Here is a 22662-nt window from a genome sequence, read left to right as displayed (position 1 = left end):
CTGCTGGTATTTTTAGCCAGGCTTTTTGCAGTCCAGTGTTCTAGGGTAAAAATAGCTGGGGTGGAGGGCACAGCACTTACTTTGCTGCGTTCTGGCTGCCCCCCTCCCCTGGACCAGGCGCCTCTTGGACTTGGAGTTATGGCTTTCTGTTGCTTTCCTCTGGCTTCATCCCATCTCTTGAGGCCTCAGTGGCCAGGGAGGAATGTTCTGGTCTGGTGCATCATGGAACCTTGGAGCTCATGGAGGCTGTGTGTTCCATTTTATGGATAAGGCAACTGAGGCCCAGGGAGGAGCCAAGACAAGCCAGGAAGGAGGTGGCCAAAGTAGTCTCATCCTCACCCACACCCCTTCTTTCTTGTTTCCGCCACCCCTCCTTGCTGCTCGCACTTACTTGAAGGAAGAAGATCCACGTGGCAGCCACAGGATTTGTGCATTGGACTCCCGGCTCTTCTGTTAGCGGTGGGATTGGGGAAGGTCACTTTCTACCCCAGATGTCAACGTCTCTGCCTGTGAAATAAAAGAATTAGACAAGACCAGCGTTTGAATCAATAAGCTGTATTCCCCATCCCAGGCTGGAGATCAGACCTGCCCGCATTATCTAACATCTTCCCGGGACCTGCCAGGGGCTGTGACTTCTGTTACTCAGATGGATGGTCCAGCTCAAGGATCACCTGTGACTGTCACTGCCTCTCAGGTCAGCTTCTCCTAGCTCCAGGCACACATCTGAGGTCCTTCCACCTGTTGGAGTAGCTTCCTAAGGAACGAACACTAATTCTAACACTAGCTGGAGCCAAATCTAATCAGGGAGGTAAATCTGCCAGCAAAAACAAATCCTACAAGTGTAATTTAAGCAACACGCATGAGACTTGAAAACAGTCAGCTGCTGGAAGCCTGGAACTCCTTGCCAGTCCCTCAGAGCTTAGAGTTATCATGGCAACAAAGTACCTGAACGTACCGACCACACCAGAGACTATCCCAATGTGATGTGCCTTCCACACAGCCCCCACCCGCAGCACGCGTCCTGCACAGCTTGGGCTGGGATTTCAGTCCACAGGTCTTGTCTCCTCACTAGATGGTTGGTCCCTGCACATGGCCCAGCTCACAGTTTATGGGACGGGTTTAACGGGAACAGCGCCAAGTGAGAAATCGCAACGCCTGGAGCCAGGGGACGAACTGAGCCTGAGGGACCAGGGTGACAAGCCCAGTCATCCCAGGCCCAATCTGCTGGTTCTTCTGGGGCGTGTGCGCTAACATGAGTGTATGTGCATGTGTGTGTGCCTGTGTGACAGCGTATGTGTGTGTGTGTGTGTGTGTGTGTGTGTGTGTCTGGAGCTCCAGGATCGCTCTAAGTGTCCCCAGCATGGGGGCCCAAAACCTAGGGAGACAGAGACTGTGATGATAGGAAGGACCACCCCTAAGCTCTTTCTCGTACTGCAAGCATTGACCTGGAAATCCTACCAGTTCCTTGATTCAGTCACCAGCAGCTTCTAACTCAAAGATTTCTGCCCTTAGCCAGCATTTTATCAGCACAGCAACACGGGAAACCCTGATCATTTCAGGAACCGGCATCCCTCATTAATAAAATGGGGAAATGGATCAAGGCATGATAAAGTGGCATATATTGTAGAAACAACATGGAACCCCGGCAGGGGCACTAATCCTGAAGTCCTGGGGCTGAGAGAGGGAGGCCGGGAGGGAGAGAGGGAGTCCTAGATCAAGGACGCTGGAGGATTCTGTGTTAGGATTTGCAGGTCCGGAGAGCCAAGGTGGCTGCAGAGAGGTCTGCACATTGCAGTGAGTCCTCAGACCACAGGTGAGACACTGTTCATTGTCTGAAGGGAAGGTGGGGTCGGGCTGGGGTGGTCTGTGGGAAGCTCTCCCCTCCGGGCAGCCAGAGGTAGAGACTTGTACTCAGCGTGGCATGCAGAGGAGGGAGAAAAATGGACAGGGGTGTCCTCCTCCAGCCCATCTCCCAACCCCATGTCCACGGTGAACAGGACCAGTGGCCTATCCTCCGGGCAGGGTCACATGGGCACATCTGGGATCCCCATATCATTGAGCTCTAACCCAGTGAGTCACCTGGCCGGCCCCCCTGGCACAGCCCTGATGGGACTTCCGAACCCTCTCTGAAAGCCTGGTGTCTCCTGATATGTGTCTGCCACATGGAAGTCAGGAGGGTGGTCCAGACATTATGGTTCCCTAAGCCTGGAAGCTCAGGTTTTCATCTGGACTCCGCCTCAGTTTCCCCATTTATAAAACGTGAATGACAGACAGGCTCTGGGTTTCTTACCAATCCCACTTGCTAACTGACCTTGGGCAAGTTAGTTGACCCCTTTGAACCTGTTTCTTTGCTTTTAAAATGAGGGCGCTGATCCATGCCTTGCCTTCTTCACTGGGCAGGTCAAGGATCCAGTGAAAATCAGAGGCTCCTCGTCACCACAAGGGGAGCATTGTTATGACCCGGGCATCCCACTCGGGTCAGGCTCTGACGCCATAAGGGAGAGTGAAGGTGTGGCCCTGCCCTTTTTCACCCTCTGGTGTGTGTGCTAGAGATGGAAATGACCAGCATCAACTCTGATATGGAGGGTGAGCGAGGCGTCTAGCACTGAAGGGGTTCGGGGGCTGAGAAACCCTGGGGACCGGGGCTACCCTAGGAGACTCCTGGAGGAGGGGAGTCACCTTGAGGACATGAAGGTAAGCCACGGCAGGCGTGCCTGGGTGGCTCCATCAGTTAAGCGTCCAACTTTGGCCCAGGTCATGATCTCGTGGTTCGTGAGCTCTCTAGTGGTTCATGGGTTTGAGCCCTGCCTCCGGCTCTGTGTTGACAGCTGAGCCTGGAGCCTGCTTCGGATTCTTTGTCTTCCAACCTCTCTGCCCCTCCCCTGCTTGCTCTCTCTCTCTCAAGAATAAATAAACACTAAAAAAAAATGTTTAAAAATTAAAAAAGAAATAAAAAAGCCATGGCGGTCACTTAAGGAGGGCGTGGCTCTGCTCCTGGCCACACCAAACCCCTCAAAGTCCCTTTACTGGGGTTTTTTTTTTGTTACAACACATCATCTTATTTGATCTTGAAAACTGCCCGTTTGGTTATTATAGATGCCCGTTGAAAGAGAAGTCCCCCGCCAAGAAGGCACAGAGGTGGGTCTCTAACGCAGGGCTCAAGAGCCCTGAAATGGCCCTTCTGAGCATCCCCCAGATGTCTGTTGCCCTCCCCCTTTCTCTCCCTGGCCCTCCCCCACTCCACTACCTGTAAGAAACACAAATGCAGATGGATCCTTTTATGTCTCTAGGGATCAAAGGGTTGGCTTTGGAAGAAAGACAGGCTGCTTGAAAGCCAAGTGGAGCCAGTCTGCACAAAAGGCCTTTCCCGCTTCCTTTCGCCGCCAGCTCGGGAGAAGAGCCCCTCCCGGAGGGCCACGGTGGGCACCCACGCCCGGGCCAGCCCCAGGGTCTCCCCTCCCTCCACAACTCGCACAGCAGAGCCAAAGGGTCAGGCACCGAACAAGCTTCCCCTCCGAGCACAGTCTCATCACCTTCGCTGGGTAATGCGCCTTGTGGGATGTGTTGTCCCTGCTGGGCCGGGCACTGTCCTGTTGGGAGGGGGAGAAAGACAAAGAGTGCCCGGGAAGGACTGAGAGACAGCTGGTGCAGGAGAAGAAGAAGCCCTGGGAGATAGGAAGCAGGAGACAAACAGGAGGACAGAGCGAGAGGAAGGACAGACAGCCCTCGCCATGTGGAGATGGGCCAGCAGGGCAAGAGAGGGCGTCCCAGCCTGGGGCAGAGGCTGCAGGCAGGGCCCTGAGCATTCCCACTCCAACCCGGACCAGGGTTCTGTCAGCCTCGATCCCCACGCTGAGCTCACCCCCACACACAAGGTTAGCCCCTACCCCCTGGCCCCACGGCTCCCAGCCCAGATGAAGCTTCCAGGCAGCGTCTGGGACAAGATGGCTTGCAGGGGAGGGACGAGGGCCTGAAAGCTAGCAAACCCCCAGGGGGACCGGTGGGGTGCACCTTGTCAGGCATCCCTGTACCCCCTCCCCACCATGGAATCAAGTCTACGACCCCAGCCCGGTGCTGAAAGCGCCCCGGGGCTGGAAGCCAGAGAGGAGCCGCGACAGGAAATCAGGTAGTTCTAGGGCGGGTACCTGCCAGCCTTCCTTCTGACCCGCCTGCAGACATCGGAACCGATCTCTGCGGCTGACCCTGACCTACACCTTGCCTGGCCCTTCACCCCCGCTGGGGAGGAAGAGCCTAGACTTTCTGAAGCCAGGACCTCTGGATCCTTCGTTCCCACCCTGTCAGTGACTGGCTGGGCGACCTTGAACCTGTCACTTCTTCCCCCTGAGCCTCATTTTCCTTATCTGTGAAATGGGGGGGAAAAAAATCACAGTGCCTGCTTCCTAGGATGGCTGTGAGGATTAGATAAGATTAAGGTGACCGCGTGCTCAGCACAGCGCCTGGCACGGAGCAGCACACCGATGACGGGGTCCCTGCCGTGGCTGTGGCCAGCAGCCGCCGCTGTGGCCATGCCGTTGGTGTGGGGTAGGAATTCTAGCCCTGCCTGACTCGTGGAGACTTTGTGAGGCTCGGGAGAGCGAAGGGATGGGCAAGGCGTCCCAGCCAGGGATGGCTGAGCTCCTGGTCCCTGATGCCTCCTCCCCTTGCGCGGAGCACAGAGCTAGCCCGTCAGACATTTGGGGGCCCGTGAAAATGTTTTAATTTATTTTAAAATGAAAGGAGAGGGGCACCTGGGTGGCTCAGTCGGTTAAGCGTCCGACTTCAGCTCAGGTCATGATCTCGCGGTCCGTGAGTTCGAGCCCCGCGTCGGGCTCTGGGCTGATGGCTCAGAGCCTGGAGCCTGTTTCCGATTCTGTGTCTCCCTCTCTCTCTGCGCCTCCCCCGTTCATGCTCTGTCTCTCTCTGTCCCAAAAATAAATAAACGTTGAAAAAAAATTAAAAAAAAAAAAAAAGAAATAGTTTTTGGGTTTTGTGGAGGAAGGAGCTCACAGAGACACAAGTGCCTGTGGCCCAGAAAAGTCATAATGTGTGCCACTGGCCAGTGTGGCCTCTCAGTGAGGAGTAGGATGAGGGAATGCTTGTTGGCCCTAATGGATAGTCCTGACCAGAGGGAGTACATCTGTGCCAAAGCCCTCTTGGGAATGGAGGCCCCTGAACTGTGGGAAAGGAAGAAAGAAAAGGGTGCAGACACATGAAATAAGAGCCCTTCAGCCTCTGCTCTTGGAGAGGCCAGGCTGAGGGACAGAAATAGCCCTATACCTTCGAAGACCCCTGATCTGAGGGAAAAGCCCATTCTCTGCCCTCAGGGAGCCCCAGTCTGAGGGGAGACACAGCCCTGACCTCAGGGAGCTCCAGTCTGAGGGGAGACGCAGCCCTGCCTTTGGGGAGCTCACAGTCTTCCAGAAAAGACAAAATACAAACATTTAAAACACGACAAGCAACTGGGAGGAAAAACTCTTAAAGAAAGGCTGTATCGTAATGAGCCTTATGGCCATCAGAGAAGCCTGGAGAGAGCTTCCAGATGGCTGGAGGACAGTAGCCATCCCCTCAGAGACAGAGGCCCCGGCCTAGAGGCAAGGAGAGACGCGGAGGCAGTGAGGAAGGGAGATGCTGGCATACTGTTGTCAAGGGAACGAGCCGAACGGAGCAGGGAGAATTGTGGGTCTGGGTGCAGAAGGGTCTCGATGTCCAGCCAAGCCCCTCCACAACCGTGTCCACACCTGGGGCCTCCACACACCATGGCTAGCCCGGGGGCATCTGTGTCCAGAGCTGCACAGGGACGCTGGAGTCACTCGTGGTGCGGTCAGGTAACCGCACGCCCCAGGTGCCCCCCCCCCCCCAGCCAGGCGCCCTGCAGAATTAAATTACCATATTGGAAATAGCAAAGTAAACATCAATAGGTAAAGTGCAAATTAAAGCCGTTCCTCCCAGATACCTTATTTATAGACCTGAGCTCAGTGACCGCGCCCTCCTGGGCAGGAGCCACAGGAGCAGAGCAGGGCACCTGCCCCATGCCAGATTGTTCCCAGGACACTGGGCTTCTTCCTGGCAGGGGTGAGGGCAAGACCTGAGGCCTGTCCGCCCCCTACACCTGGCCTCCCGGGGGTTGGGGTGGGGCCGTGTCTGTGACCTGGGCTTCAACAGTACGAGAGCCTTGGGGCCAGTGACGGTTTGACTTGCTATGAGGGAGGCCAGAGCTGAGGGGTACAGCGGCCACGGAGCAGGTGTTGGGGACTGAGATACTACAATGATGACCAGAGCTAACACTTACATAGTACTTACTGTGCTAAGTGCTTCCAAGCCTTAGCTTAGTTCATCCTCAATGCAGAAGTCTAGGACTATTTCCATTTTATACCTGGGGACACTGAGGCACAGAGTCGTTACCTAACTCCACTGCTACTAGGCGTCCCATCAGAGATTTGAACCTCCCAGTCTGTTCTCTTAACCCTCACACTCTGCCACTCCACCGCCTCTCCGGAGGCCACCCCAGCCAATTCAGAAGACTGACTCAGTGGCCTTGTGCCTGCCCGCCTGGCACTTTCTCGGTCTCCAGGGTTCTCCCACCAACATACGTGCCATCCGTCATGTAGAAAAGTGCCTGGCTCCCTGCCTTGCCCGTTGACGGGCAGGTAGACCAGCTCAGTCAGCCCTACCCCGGGCTGGGGGCACAGAGACGTCCACACTCTCACAGACCCACCGCCTTCCTCAGGCCTGACCCCCATCCCTGCTGCATAGGTGAGGGTGGCAGGCTGAAGCCACGGGACAGAGCACACCTCCCTGCGATACCGGCCTGGTTGGGGTAAAGCGTGACCTTGGCCTCATTGGCACGGTGCTCTAACCCACGGAGCACGAGGCCATGGAAGGTTAGCCACAGGTTTATTAGCGGAGGGCAGATGCCGGGCCAGGGCCAGGAAACCACACTTTGCCCAATTTGTTCATCCCACCAGACCTGGGAAAGCTGTCACCATCTTGGCGGCGGGGAGCCAGGAACAGAAGCTGTGGGCTTGGCAAGAGGGCGGACGGGAAGGAGAGACGGCCACATGTTGTAAAGAAGGGAAAAGGCTCGCCAAAGCCTCATGCTCTCAGCCAATCAGCTGCACATCCGAGAGCTGTTTCCAGTGTTAGAAACCAAAGGACACCAGCAGACTGACCCTTTGTAAATATCCCCCAGGGCCCAGCAAACACCACATGCTAAAAATAGCCCCTGTCCTGAGTGGGCTGGTCGGAGGCACCCGCCAAGGGGGCAGGCAGGCCCAGGGGGCGAGCTCAGCCCGGCTCGCACTGGACACACACCTGTCAAGGTCCCCGCCAGCGGGAGCCCCTTATCTGTTTGGTGAGGGGCAGGGATGGGATCAAGACGCAGCGGGTAAGCGAGGACGTGCTCCACGAGGCCTGGGGTTCTGCCAGCTCCAGCTGTGTAGCCTTGGAAAGGTCCCCTCCCCCGTTCAGGACTCGGCTTCTCCATCCGCACAGAGGGGACAGCAATCCCGCCTCATCAGAGACCAGGGGCCGTGTGCAGACGGCCAAGGTTGCCGTGCTGCACCAGACGCTGCCAGAATAACAACACCGACTCTGATCCAGTGCTGGGCGCTTTACCTGTACCAACTTTTCTAACCCTCGTGATGCCCTATGGAGAAGTATGAGCCCAGTTCCATCTTACAACTGAGGAAACTGAGGTACAAAGGGGCTAGTACAAGGTGGCTGATGAGGGCTCGAAGGAGGACGAGAACCCAGGCAGTCTGGCTCCCGAGCCTGGGTTTTGACCCACTAGACACTACAGGAGGCGGGCGTCATTGTGAGGGTAGAATTAGAAAGGGGGTGTGTGTGTGAATCATCCCTGGGACCCCAAGAACCCACCTCTCCTCAAGGAGACCTTCTAGAAGCCAGAGGCCAGGAGGAAGAGGCGAAAGACCCCTCACATGCCCTCCATCTCTGCTTCTCCCCTTGGGGGGCCAGACAGAGCTGGGAAAGTCACTGCCGAGCCAGCAGGCTGACCAGCGTGTGAAACGTGCCCCGGTCAGAGGGCCTGGGTGGGGTGGGGGTGGCGGGCAGCTAGCCATGTGGTCCCCAGCCCACGCACTGTCTGGCTGACTGGGGGGTGGCATGGGGGGCCCATAAATAGCAGGCCTCTCACCGGCGTTGGGAATAGAAACCCAATCCAAACAGTGTGGTGAGTCGGGGCTTTCCAGAGAAGCCACAACCCCCAGGGGCCTGGAGGCAGCTGCGAGGGCCCCCTTCTCCGCAGGAGTCTCCTAAAGGATCGGGTCATCTTGAGGAGAAGGCCTACCTGGCCCCAAGCCCAGAATCCTTCATAGCTCAGGAAGGAATGTCAAAAGGTGACAGGGAACCAACAGGTGATATTTACTGAGCACCTACTTGGTGCCTGGCCTGTTCTAAGTGCTTTATGTGGATTTATCCCAGTTAACTTCACCACAAATCTTATGACACAGACCTATTATTTTGTCCATTTTATGGAAGAGGAAATTGAGGCACAGAAGGGTGAAGCATGTGATTCAGGTCACACAGTTAGAGAGCGGTGGACGGGGGTGCCTGGGCGGCTCAGTCAGTTAAACGTCTGACTCTTGGTTTCAGCTCAGGTCATGATGTCACAGTTTCGTGAGTTCGAGCCCTGCGTTGGGCTCTGAGCTGATAGTGCAGAGCCTGCTTGGGATTCTCTCTCTCTCTCCCCCTCGCTCCGTGCCTCCTCCGCTTGTGCTGTCTCTGTCTCTCTCAAAGTAAGTAAATAAACTTAAAAGAAAAGAAGAAAAGAAAAGAAAAGAAAAGAAAAGAAAAGAAAAGAAAAGAAAAGAAAGCAGTACGTATAAGATGTAAACTCCGGCCATTGGCTGCTGATTGTATCTCCTGTGCCTGGGCCTGGGGACACACACCAGTCACGCTGGGTCCTACCCTTAAGGTCATCTTGGTCAGGGGGTCCCAACATCCAAAGAGAAGACAGTAATGGCATGCACTGAAGGCCCACCAGACAGGGCTGGGGCCTCCGAAATTCTTGGGCTAGACTGCCACATGGAACTTAAAACACATCCTTCGACAGAACAGAGGCTGAGGAGGCAGGGCCCCCGGGGTGTCCCCGGAAGGGCTATCCTGCTGAATGCCGGCTCAGCCTCAAAGGTGAGGTCCCTGCTCCTGGAAGAAGGGGTGGGGGAGGAAACCCCCAGGCCACTGAGAGGAGTACCTTGAACCCCAAGGCGATGGGTCAAGAGGTTCTGCCCTCCTGCCACCCCCTCAGGGGCCCTTCTAGGATTCCGAGGCCCGGAGAAGAAGCTCATGGTCAACAGCTGATGCCCTTCTGAGGTTTTATCAGGTCCAGATACCCCTCCTGCCGTACGGACCCCACCAGACCCGGGACTCTGTGTGTGTGTTTGCCTATTTGGAGTAGCTACCTCTCCCTCAGGGTCCCTCCTCGGGACACTCATGACGCTGATTTGCTGGCCTGGTAAAGGCCTTCATTTCTCTTCTTCCAGGATTTGTTGCCAGAAGCCAGCAAAGATGTGGAAAAAACTGGACAGAAGCCCAGTGTCTTTGAGTTCTTGGAATGAGGAAGCCTGCGCACACATGGGGTAGAGTGGGTGACAGCCTGTGGCCTGGGTTCCAAGAGCACAGGTAAAGTTGCCCAGCCCCCTCCTGGGGAGACACAGGTGGGTGGGGGGAAATCACACCCCTGCCGTGGCTCCTGGGCCTTCTCAGAGGAGGTGCCCTGGGCAGGCACTAGGCATTCTGGGGGGAAAGGAGGTCAACCTCTGGGGGCAGGGGGAGGCAAGAGAGGGAAGGCTTTCTCAGAATTGGGTTCAAGGAAGAGGACGCAGGCTGGCAGGACTCCCTCAAATCAAATGCCCAGCTTGCGCTCCCTCCTCCGAAAGGCTGGCTCTCTACCCAGCTGACCCAATAAGCTGTCTCTCTCTCATAAGGGGGTGGGGTGGGGTGGGGCTGCTTCTGGGGCTCCCTCTCCTGCTCCCACATTCTTGGCAGGAAAGTGGGGTAGAGAGAGGAGAGCTCTAGACCCCGCCTTAGCACCCCAAGCCCCTTCTGCTTCAGCTGCCCGTTATACGGCCTCCTGGGCCAGGTTGGGCTGACAGTGACCCGGAGAACTGGGAACTGGGTCTTTCTCCCCATTGTCTGTGTTCCTGGCACACAGAAGATGCTCGGTAAGGATTATTCTGAGTGAACAAGTTTTCAGATGATCCAGGAGGCCTTTCGGAGGAAATTCTAGACATGGAGTTTAGAGTCTGCCAGGCTCCTCTGGACTTAAAAACTCGGGGAGGATCCAAGGCTGAAAGAGAAAGGGCAGTGTTTCCCCCAGGCCTCAGAGTCAAGAGGAAGGAAGTGAGGGAGAGCCGGCCAAGGACGGAGCCGCCCAGAAAGAGAGGCTGCACAGAGCCCGAAGCTGGCCACTCGTGGTCACACGGAACTGAACAGGGCACAGGAGGCGGGGTGCCTGGGTCACACTCTCCTGAAGATCACTGTCCTCTGTTCCCTTTGGCTGTAAGATAAAGGAAGCCTGCACAGAACCACAGACCCCAGGGCTCGGCAGGGCCTCGTCAGCCACTCTCCACCAACCCCGAGATGCCGGATGCTTGGAGTTTTGAGTTCAAGTCTTGGCGCATCATTCTGCACATGTTTTTTGAGCACCGACTCCACGTCGAACTGATGGAGGACCTGATCTAGCAGTGAGCAAAAGGCAGATCGCTGCCATCACGGGGCTTGCATTTTAGTTAAGGGAGATGGGCAATACACAAATCAATATATAAGGGCTGCTAAAAACTAATAATAATAAAGCAGAGTAAAGGAAATAGAGAGTGCAGGTAGGGGGTCAGGAGGTAACACTGGAGCAGAGACCCAAAGCAAGTGACAAGGAGTCATAGCAGCCGGAGGAAGAGCCTGTCAGGCAGAGGGGGCAGCCAGTGCAAGGGCCCTGAGGCAGGAGCTAGTGTGGTACAGTTGACCAGCCAAGAGGCAGCTGGTGGGCTGGAGTGGGGCCAATGAGGGGATGGATGGTAGGAGGGAAGGTTGGGGCCACTGGGTAGCCAGGTCAGGCAAAGGTGGAGGCCCATGAGGGGCCGTGAGCTCTTACCCCACGTGAGCGGAAGCCACCACGGAGTCCAGAGAGCGAGAGGCCACGGGCTGACTGAGTCTGCCAGTCTGAAACTTTGCCTCCCTGAGCTCTAGTCCTCTTTCGTAAAAGGAACACCTGGGAGCAGTGACCTCACAGAGCTGTGGCAAGTTTTAAATAAAATGGTACCTACAAAGGGATCCGTTTGAAACCTAGGGATGACTCAGCACGTGGTAGGTGATAACAGGTTATTCTCGTGATCCTCAGTGTGGAGTTCCTTCTAGAGTCACCCCCAGCAGGCAGCCTTCCTGCCTCTGCCTCCCTGGCCCTGGGAACTTTCCAGGAGGGGCTGGGCTTTTCACAAAGCCCGTTGTGCTGGGCCTGCAATGTTCTCCAATATTCCCTCTGATACGCAGGCAGGCATCTCCCCGGGAAGTCCTGCAGGGCCAGGCCCTGGCCAGAGCTGGCCTGGGCTGTGGGGCCGAGGGACACCGAGGGTGGGACTGCCCACGTGAGTGTGATGGACGGCAGGAACCGGGCAGAGGCCAGGACAGAGGTGGCAGGTGCAGGGTGTCCAGGGTGGCATAGGCGGTTGTCACAACTGTCACAGCTTCTCCCTCCTTCCCAGCACCAGCATCCCGGGGCAGATCCAGGGAAGCCTTCCCCGGCTGGCAATGCTGACCATCCACCACCTCGCTCAGGCACCCAGAGTAGAAAGGCTCTTCTCACTGGCTTCTTGATCAGAGATGAAGTCACTGTCCTATACAAACAGACGAGGTCTGGGCCTGGCTGGACCCTCTCAAACCCTAGGGTAACGCTGGCCTTCGACCGAAAGCAGCCTATGGTTGGTGAGGCAGACGCGACGCCGGGCCACACACAGGCCTGCCACGTATTTGTCCTTCGTAGTAGCTCTCAGTGGAGGAGACTATGGGTGCTACCCTCAGAGCCTCCAGGCTCCCCCGGATCTCTATATCAGGCCTGGCCACCTAGCCTGCCTTCTGTGGCTTTCTCTTCTGTTCACTCTTCCTCAGGTGACTGCCCCAGGTTACAGGAGCTGTTTGCCTACAGAACAGGAAGTAACTGGAAGTTTACACCCCCTTAGCCAATGACTAGGGTGCAGGAGAGCGAGGTCCCAACTCCCTTATCTCTGACGGGGAGGACTCTGAAATGTAACCTATACTCCAGAGTCCCCTGTGGGTCAGGCTAAAGCCATCCTCGGCACTCTTGCTGGCCTCTTCCTCTCCCATCCTGTTCCTGCTTCCCCAGGTCCCTCTCCAGTCTCCTCCCCAGTCCCCCAGGAGCACTGCCTTAGCAAATCACTGAGCCGGGGATATCCTCTCAGGATCTGCTTCTGGGGATCTTGACCTAAGACACCTTCTAAGGTGATAGGAGGAGGAGGAGTAACAGCTAAAATTTGTTGAGTGCCTACTCTGTGCAAAATATCGTCCTAAGTGTTTTCCAGTGTTAACCTCACAACAACCCAGGGAAGCCGTCACTCCCATTATCCCCATTTCGCAGATGAGGAAACCAAGGTACGGGGAGAAGAAGTCAGTTGCCACAGAGATGCTATGGTTATCCTCGTACAGGTAAGTGGCAGAGTCAGGATTCTTAGGCGGTACCCCTTCTAGTAAGGCAGGGGTCCACACAGACACACACACTTTGGTGACGGGGCATTCAGGGCTAAGGGACCAAATCACAGCAGACACGGTGTGTGCCACTGGATAGGCATTTGGAGAATGTCCTGAGACACGGCATGGCTACAGACCCAGGACAGATCACCCCACCAGGTCATGAGTTATCTGTCCTTATGGGTTCATCAAGGGCAATCTTGGGGATATCTTGTCCAATCCTTTCTTCACAGTCATGGGGACCGGGCCCAGGGTGGCCGATCGCGTGAGGACCGCCCCCTTGGGTCTCCAGATGTTCCACCATTGCTTGACACATCCCATGCTCATAAAAAGCCTGCTGAATAAATACACGAATTACTTCAGGACTAAAGGTGGGGCCACAAACCGAGGCTCCACAAAGCCAGATTTTTGGTGGAGGAAACCAAATATTCACATACAAATGCACATTAAATTGAATCAACCAAAAATGCTGTTCCCAATAATGTCTGAACAAACACAATCGTAATCAAATCCAGAACCATGAGCACTAGGGCCGCCACCCTCGGCTACTTGCTTTGCCAGAAGGCACGGGGGGCCCCCAGACAGGCAGGACAGAGAGACCCTCTAGCGACGCAGTCTGCCTGGGCTGGGGTCTTGAGGAGGCCCGGGGAACGTCCTGACCATCGGGATCCCAGGAGGAGGGAGTGTTCAGCAAAGGGCAGTTGCATTTTACATTCTCAACTAAACAACCAAATGCCCTCTGTAAGCCAGCTCCACTCCACCCCCTCCCGGGCCCCCGCCCCAGCTCGACTGGTCACGGGGCCACAGACACGACCAAGGCGAGGGCCCTTTCAGTCCCAGAATCAGAAAGGAGGAGAACCCAGCCAGGCCCACTAGTGAAAGAGTATTGCTCTCTATCTGGATCCCTATTGCCACCTCCCGAGGTCTCCCAAAGGGGCTTCCCCTGTGTATGCGTGCAGGCGGCCCTCCCTCATTCAATGTACCCTTTGTCACAGCCCCTTTCAAAAGCAAGCTATTCAGACAGGGCGGCAAACTTTGGGACGATTCATTACCAGGCTGGGCAGCAGCTGGCCGGCCGACTCCCTCCTCTCCCCATCTCCATGCTTCCTCGCAGTGGGAGTGGCCTGTGGGGCCGGCCTGAGTGGGACCCCCCCCCCTCCAGGGCTTCCTGCCAGTGGGGGGGACAAGACTCAAGCTGGGCACGACTGACAGGGCTCTCAGGGCTTCGAGTGGTGTTGCTGCCACGCCACGCACTCTGAGAAGTGTGCCTCCCGGGCACCAGGGAGCGAGGCAGGGGCAGATACTCACTGCCCAGAGAACAGGCAGGATCCATTTCCTTGGGGCTGCAGAAGTCTATGAGGGCCTGCTACCCATCACTCTGATTCCCCTTCCTAGGGCAGCCGGAAGAGAAGAGGGGCCTGTGCCCAGCACAATGCCAGGCACACAATGGTTCTTCAACAGATACTACCGAGTATCTGAGTGGGTGGCCTCTACCCACTGACACTGGCCCCCCGGGAGAGCGACTCGGACCAGAGGCTCCAGGATAGGAAAACCCATCTGTGCTCAGGGGCCCCAGCCAGAGGCCGGAAGCGACCCTCCCGCCCCTCTTGATGTGCCCTCCTGAGTCCTCTCCCCACATCCTGGGCCCTGGCCTATGACTGCACTTCCGTTCCACATCACCCCCCCCCCCCACCGGCCCCCAGCCACCCCACCCCATCCTCTTCTTGTTTTTCTTTCTGATTCCGCATTCCTTCTGTCTCTTCTCCCTGCTATCCACTCAACAGACACTGTCTGCACTCATACACAGTGCTGGGCCCTGTGGGAACAGAAGGAAAAGGCCATGGTCGCTGTCCCACCCCCCCACCCCCAGGCAAGCAAGTGGCAGGCAATCGCCATATGCTACAGTTAAGGTGCCGCGGGTTCCAGAGACCTTTCGTGACTGGGAAAGGGAGAAGGCTTCCCAGAAGAAGGGCCATTGTGATGAGTCTTACAAAAATGGGGGGGGGGGAGGGTTGAAATGGAGAAGGTGAGGTGGGGGGAGGTATTGCTACTAGAAAGACAAAGGCCTAGAAATAAGACGGAGCATGGCAGGGTGGGGAGGGCGCTCAGGGATCCAGAGTGGCTGAAGCGGAGTTACAACTGGGCCCTCGTCACCTCTGCCTGCCCAGGACCCACTTCTCCCTCCTTTTCCCCAAGGCCTGTAGCAGAATAGCTTTTGGGATGGAGTCAGCAGGAGGGCTCTGGATTGGGGTGTTTGGAGTCAGTGCCTGGCTCCACACCTGTAGGGGGTGTTCCCAGTCTCTCTGCCCAGCCGCTCCACCCCTTCTCTAGGGGCGTCAGCACCACCCCCCCTCCCCGGCCGCTTGTGGTTCTGGCAGAACGGCCAATTGCTGTCCCCATGCTCCTGGCCGCAGGGAAGGCCTGGGATCGGAGATGGCCGATCACAGAATGCCATCTCCTTGGCCGGAATGATCGGCCCCAGGATGGGCACATGATTCGGGGCCTTGCCTGCATTTTACCTACAGCCACCAGGGAATGGGGATAGATGCTCTGTGAGGCTCACAAAGAGCTATAATAGTTTGCGTTGAAAATTAAGTGAGGTTGCAATACATGTGATATAAAGTGTTTCATTCAGTGCCTCCCTAAGTGCTCAGTTAATGCTACCTTTGGTTGCCATGTTCTTTTCCCTTCCCAACCCACACCTCCCCCAAACCCCAGGCTAGTCCAGGCCCCTTCCTGGTACACAGGGGGACACCGAGGCCTGGAGAGAGGCTGTGATTTGCTCTCTCCCTAAGTCTTCCGTGCAGCTCCGCAGGGAGAGGCGGCTTTCCCACGGTGACAGGCTGTGACTCTTTTCCGTGCAAACGGAGGCTCCGAAGACCCCTGGGCCGTCAGCTTTGTCACGGCCGAGAAGAGAGGCCGAGGGAAGGCCCCTCAGTGCCTCCCAGCTCACAGTCCTCCCGCACGCCTCTCCCCCGACCCTGCTCCGCGGGCCCTGGCTGCCTTCTGTGGGCTTGCTCTGTGCGAGCGCTCTGCCGCAGCCTGGCACAGGAGAGGCCACGGGCCGTGCCGGGCCTCTGGGATCACTCTGCCCAAACCACTGCATGTGTCAGAGTGAGCTCTGCTGTTCCCGTGGGAGCGGGACAACCAGGAAAAGGCCTCGAAAACCAACCTGGAAGGTTTTTCAAACAAAAGAGTGTGATTTCCTTCAAGGGAGGGAAGGAAAAGGAAAAAAATACCCCCCACGGTCTTCCTTGCCTCCAAGTGCCTCGGTCACTGTCTTGGGTGCATTTAGTGGTTTGGCGACTGTGGGCGTATTTTAAAATCTGCTGTCCCGGCAGAGAGACAAAGGATGCTGGTGTGGGGCCAGGGGAGACCTCAGAGGACAGGGGTATTCATCTTGTTAAAAATAGCCCACCCGTTGCTATTTCTATTGAGCTTGGCAAACGGAGCTGTATGATTTTCCCTTTTTTCGGCCATGCTTCGCCTGGACCATCTGATAAAAATAGTAGATAACAAGCTTAAAAAAAGCTGGGATATTTTTACATGTAAGCCCCACTTGGAGTGGGCCTGGAGCGGGGTGGCCGGTGAGCAGGGAAGTGGACCAGAAGGGGAAAAGCCTGGGTGGTTGGCTGGGGGCAGGGCCGGGGACCGCAGAGGACCAGGGAAGGGAGGAGGACAGAACTCAGCCTGGGAGGAGACGCAAAAAGGGATGGGGTGCTTTCTCCTATGTCCACAGCTCAGGGTCAACAAACAGAGGCTGGGCCCTCCTGACCCACCGTGGACTTTGCAGTTTCCCAGGCCCTCCCGGCCCCAGCCCTGACCTTCAGCACTATTCCCACCACTCTCCCCAGCACTGGGAGGCTGGGCTGGATACGAAGCAGGTGCCGGGCATATCTCTGGGCTAGGTTGGCTGTGCCAGAAGGCTCTGGCAGGGAGAAGAGACTTCCGGGGTACTACCTGAGGCCTGAAGCCACACGGAGGCGAGACACTGAGGCAGCTGGGGAAGGGTCAGGCCGCCCGGGCTGGACACCTGGCACATGCGGGTGGTGGCAGGTGGCTGGATACACAGTTCTGAGCAGGCAGAGACTTGCGAGAGGCCGGTGTGTGTGTGTGAGGGTGGCCATGCACGCTGCTGCCTAGGCGGCACTCCCCTAGGGCGATAGTCTCATGGAGGTCACTTCTGGTTCCCACCTAAGCCCCCCATGCTGACTACAGAAGCGGTAATGAAGGACTGAGGCTAGATAGAACCATGCACCTACCTGTAGCCACGTGGGGACCAGAGGTATGATGACACAGCAGAGGTGGCTCACACTGTGGGAGGCTCCAGGGCAGAAGGGGGCTGGCCATCTGGTGGGAAGGGGCTGAGAGACCCCACGTGGGTCAGCCTCCATGGCCAGAAGCAGAGGCCTCTACCCTTTCGAGCTGGAGATTAGGGCAGGCACCTAGCTCCCACAGGTACCTAGCACCTGGAGTACCATGGGACCAGTGGGGCCTATAGAACGATTGGATGAACTCTTCATAATTTAAGCCCTTGGGTTTATGAGCCTGGGGACACCCTGTCGGCAGAAGTTGTGTCTCCCCAAGCAGACTCCCCAAGGGCAGGGTGGGTCTCCCCACAACCCCCAGTACCCACAGCCACAGACTTCCCAGAAGTGACAGGCTTATTAGCTGACAAGCCAGACGCCCAGCACAGGAACCAGGAACTCACTTGCTTTGATCCACACCGCTTCGGTTTGGGGGAAAGCCGAGGCGGGGAGTGGGGACTTTAGAAAAGCATGTTCACGCTCTTCACGGTGGCCTTGACAGATTGGCAGGGAAACCCATTCCCCGCTTAAAAACTGATCCAGGGAGATGACCCTGAGTAGGCTGAAGCCACATGGCATGCCAGAGGCCCTGCCGCTCCCGGGCTGGTCCAGGACCACCCCCACCCCCCACCGTCCCTGCCCTCCGCAGCCCCCCAGCCTGGAGCCATTCATTACTCTGGTTCCTGTGGCCCCAGACTGGGCACAGACCCCTGCCCTCTCCCAGATAACCAGGCAGACATAGATGCACTGAGGAGGGAGCTCTCAGGGACGGGCACACTGCTAGCCTCTGCCACCCAAGAGGTTGCCAAAACAGAGGGGTGCTTACTGGTCTGAGCCCTGCATGGGAGTCAGGAGTCCTCTGAGGGCTTTGCGGAACTTACTATGTGACCTTCCTCTCTCTCCTCTCCCTGTTTTTTGTGGGAAGAGCATTTTTAAGCCCAGGCCCAGGCCCACGACAGGCTTCAGTATTTTGAATAAATAGATGAAAGAGGGAGTCAATGCAAGGGTGCAGCAGGGCTAGACCAATCCCTTCTGGGTCTGTCACTTCAGGCTTCCAGGCCGATGTCCTCCAAGAGAGGCAAATGTCCTCAGCTGTCCCCAGAGCCATTCCTTGTCTAGCATAGCCAAGGCCGGTCCACCACCTGGACAGCAGTCCTGCAAGGCCCCAGAGCCACCAGCACCTGCCCAGAGACCCGAGTTTCCTCCCTGGTCCTCCCCCTTCCCTGGTTCTGTTCTCCTCCATTCCCTCCAACAGCCATTCCCCCCCCCCCCCCCCCCCGTGTCACGTGCTTACTGGGGAGCGGGCTGTCAGACTCCCAGCTGTCCCCTCCCCCTTCATTGTTCCTGGGCACTGTTGACTTTGCAGGAACAGCTGGAAGCCCATTGGGGGGAGGGGTTGCTGGGCCCAGCAACTGGTGGGGCCGGTTTCTCAGCTGAAACTTCCACGCAGGTAAAAGGCAAACAAATAAACAAGAGGCCAAGGGCACCTCTGCCCAGGGGCATGGGAGGCAGGCAGCACGGGGAAGACAGTAGCCAGCTGAGCCTAAGACCCTGGGATTTCGGCATTTAAAGCTCTCTCCCCCCCTGAGCCAACTGGCCCCTCAGATCTCCTGTTTTCTGGGCTCAGTTAATATTCCACCATGAATATGCGGTTCCCAGTGCAAAGGGTTCCCAAAGGTTACTAATGGCTAAGAGTTGTCCCTGAGTGAGCAGCAAATGTGTGCCTGTCACTGTGCTTGTGTCTCATGCAGCCATCACAAAAATCCCACCAGGTGTGTCTTTGAATATCTTTAATAGCCTTGTTTTCTACATGAAAAAATTGAGGCTCAGAGAGGTTAAGTAATCTGCCCAGGGGCACACAACTAGAAAGTTGTAGAGCTGGGATCCGGCTGCTTTCTGTCCACTACATGGCCACTGCTATACCCTATCTAAAGCACCATCAAGTCTTGCCTGGACTGCTGCGGGACCTCCTCAGTGGTCCCCTGCTTCCCCTCACACCTTGTCTCGTACAGTGAATTTTCCACCCGTCAGTCACAGTAGGCCTATAGAAGTATAGGTGAGATCATGTCCTCCCTCTGCCCACCTCAATCATGGCTGTATTACAACTGACAAGGCCCCGTATGGCCTGCTCCCCTGTTACTTCCCTGAACTCAGACCCCTCACTTGCCCCCTCATCCTACACCAGCCTCCCTGGCCTCAGCCTTGTTTCTTCAACACAACAAACACCTGACCCAGGGCCTTTGCACTTACTGTTCCTGCTGCCTAAAATGCTCTTCCCCGTATATCCATATGACTCATTCCAGCAGGTTTCTGCTCAAATGTCACTTTTTTTCAGACAACATTACCTGCCCCTCCTGCATAAAATAGTCTACCATCTCCTACCTATTCCCCACCCTGCCTTGCCCTGCTTTATGTTTCTTCGGAGCAATTCTGGCTACTGACTTGTGTATGCGTGTGTTTATCTGTTTTTTTTTTTTTACTATTTCCACCTACCAGAATGTGTACTCTGTGAAGGAAGCGGGTTTAATCCGTTTTGTTCATTGCTGTATCCCCAGAGCCTAGACTGGTGCTTGACATACAGTCGGTGCTTAATAAGTAGCCGTTGAACAAATGCATTAAAGAACGAGCAATTCTCGAGCTGGAGTTCTTATGCACTCTGCTGTTTTTACCACTGTGTTTTCTAATCTCAGATTCTTCTGTGAGTGCAGGTTATGTCATTCCCCCTCCTGCAGACTAGGAGCTCCTAAGGCTGAGGGCGAACTATACTTCCTGATTATTCCACTACCTACCCCATCCACACAGAGCCCCCCTCCCCTTGCCGCACCAAGTATTGCCCTAAGCCTATAGAGGGATGATCAAGAAAAGCCCATGGAACCATAAGACGTTGCATATCCAGCTTATTCCCTCACTAATAACCATCTGCCGAGCAGGGGAATCCATTCTAGACATTCTGGGTGATTATCCAGCAATGGCTGGCTGCACCCCACTCCATCAGGCACTGCTTTGGACACTGGCTCAGACTCCGGTGAGAAACGGTGCTCAAAAAAGCTGTACGGCCTTATCCACGTGGATGAGGGTGCACTGACCCAAACTGGACTGTCAGATAACCAGATGTCTGGCCAACCCCCCCCCACCCCCACCCCGGGCAGGCTGCCTTTATCTACCCCGCTCTCACACGACAGCACAGTCCCCTACTTTTCCACTCCCTGCTCTTGCCTGCCAGGGCATAGGGTCCATCTCGTCTCCAGCTCCTACCCAGGGGCACAGGCCTCCTCTCTGCTCAGACTCTACCCGAACCAGCAAGGCGCTTGGCCCCTCAAGACATTGGTTTCCTGGTCTGTAAAAAGCGGGGCCCAAGGCAAGTTTTTGCTTCCCTTTATGCAAATCTAGATTTGTACAAAGTTTCCCTCCAGGAATTCTCGCCCCAATATATAAAGGGATTCACCACAAATCTCTTTCAATAACCAATGGCCCCGTGGCTTAGAATACAGGATAATTTACAAAATAAAATTCTGATAGAGGGCTCGGCCACACCCACTCCTGCTCTCCTGGGTAGGTCCCCGGGAGACTGTGGGGAGAAGGCCAGTGTATTAATAGAAAAACGTTGGCAGTTTCTTTGTGTGAAACTGAAATGACCTGGTCCCTCTCAGGCCACCTGTCTGTGCCTTGGGGGCTGTGGGGCTCAGTCTGGGCCCAGCATGCTCTGGGCATTGCTACGTTTCCTGGGGGCTGGGATACAAGGGATTGAGAGTGCTAGGCTGAGGCCAGGGTGGCTTAGGTGGGTGCTTCTCCTGGACCCTGGCAAAGATGTTCCTCTGTCAACCCTGGCTGCTCTCCTGGAACTCCCAGGACAGGGGAAGGTCAGGCCTCCAGACTAGGAAAAGGAAAGGAGGTCTCTTGGCGTAAGGTCTGACATTTGGGCAGTGCTTCTTGGTTTCTTCATCTAGTGAGCCTTTATAGAACACCATCTATGCCAGGGGTGGTGCCACGAGCTAGTAGTAAAATGCAGACCCAGTCCTGCCCTGGTGGGGCTCACAGTCTGGAAGAGGCAGATGTGAGGCCTTGGTATAGGGCTTGGTAAGGCCACACGGAAGGCACACAGGGCCTCAAAGGGCTTTTATAGATCTCGCTCCCATGCCAAGACATTGGAATTGTCATGCTCATTCTGCAGACGAGGAAATGGAGGCCCCGACAGGTGTTTTTATAACAGAACCAAATCCCAAACCTAGCTTTACTGGCTCCAGACTAATGTTCCTACCACCCCTTAAAGCTGGTCCTTTGGAGTCTTCCTTCCCCCTTGCCTCTATGCTAAACCTTGAACTTGTACTTTTAGGAAAGGCAGTAAACTTTCTCTAGGACTTCCATTTTGTCTCCTGGATCCTTTGTTCCAACAGAAGTGACCTACAAGAAGATGAATGGGAGTTGGAGGTTCATACCATGGTGAGAAAACGGAGCCACTCTAGAAAAGCGATATAGAGCTGTGGTTCAGAGCACAGACTCTGGAGCCAGACCAGGTAGGCTTAGATCCCAGCTCTGCTACCTGTCAGCTGTGTGACACTCTTTTACCTTTCTGTGTCTCAGTTTTCTGTTCTGTAACATGGAGTGATGATAGTACCGATCGCCTAGGGATATGAGGGAAAGAGAATTCTTTAAAAAATTTTTTTTAAATTTTTTTTACATTTATTTATTTTTGGGAGACAGAGAGAGACAGAGAACGAGCAGGGGAGGAACAGAGAGATGGGAGAGACACAGAATCCAAAGCAGGCTCCAGGCTCTGAGCTGTCCGCACAGGGCCCGGCACGGGGCTCGAACTCACAAACCACGAGATCATGACCTGAGCTGCAATCAGTCGCTCAACCGACTGAGCCACCCAGGTGCCCCGGGAAAGAGAATTCTTATACATGAACACCTAAGATATATACCAGGCACTCACTGCTAGATGCTTTCTGGAGTTGGTTTCATTTTTTGTCCACAGTGACACAGAGTGGTGATAGACTTACCCCTTTATAAGGTGAAGAAACTGGGGGTCAAAGAGGTAAGAGACTCAGGAAGCCAGAAATCAAACCCACTCAGTATTTATCACACTGTGTGTAGTTCTCAGTTTCAAGTCTGCCTCCCCTGCAGGGCTGATAGCTTTCAGGAATTGTTAACCCAGGCTGGCGACGTAAGCCGTTTGCTGAGTGAGGTGATGGGTTCTGTTCATCACTCGTCAGGAAGATCTTTGCTCCCAGAAAGGTTACGAACTTTCCTTTCCCACTTCTTCAGACCCCCCAGGGCCGACCCAGCAAGAGGCCAAGTACTTGTCAGGTACTCAGGTGCATTTATTTATCGAATGAACAAACGAATGAACTAAGGAACAAAGGAAGGAACACACAAGGCAAACGCTGAGGGAGAAACGGATTGAACCAATAAGTGAATCTGAAGCAAATGGGATCCTTGTCTTGATTCTTACTCTGGAGGAAAACCAACAGCCAAGGAGGTGGACCCCTCGCTGCAGGGGGGCTGCCTGCGGAGGGTAAGCGTGAGCTCTGTTTTTGTTTGCCTTCCACCATGCCACGCTAGTGGGGAGCAAGCCCTGTTCAGACTCCTCCCCGTCCCCTAATAAAGCCTCACCCCCTGGGGCCCACTCCTCCACGCCTGG

Source organism: Prionailurus bengalensis, chromosome B2 (genome assembly GCF_016509475.1).
Source record: "Prionailurus bengalensis isolate Pbe53 chromosome B2, Fcat_Pben_1.1_paternal_pri, whole genome shotgun sequence".
Classification (NCBI taxonomy): Eukaryota; Metazoa; Chordata; class Mammalia; order Carnivora; family Felidae; genus Prionailurus; species Prionailurus bengalensis.
This window is presented reverse-complemented; position numbering follows the sequence as displayed.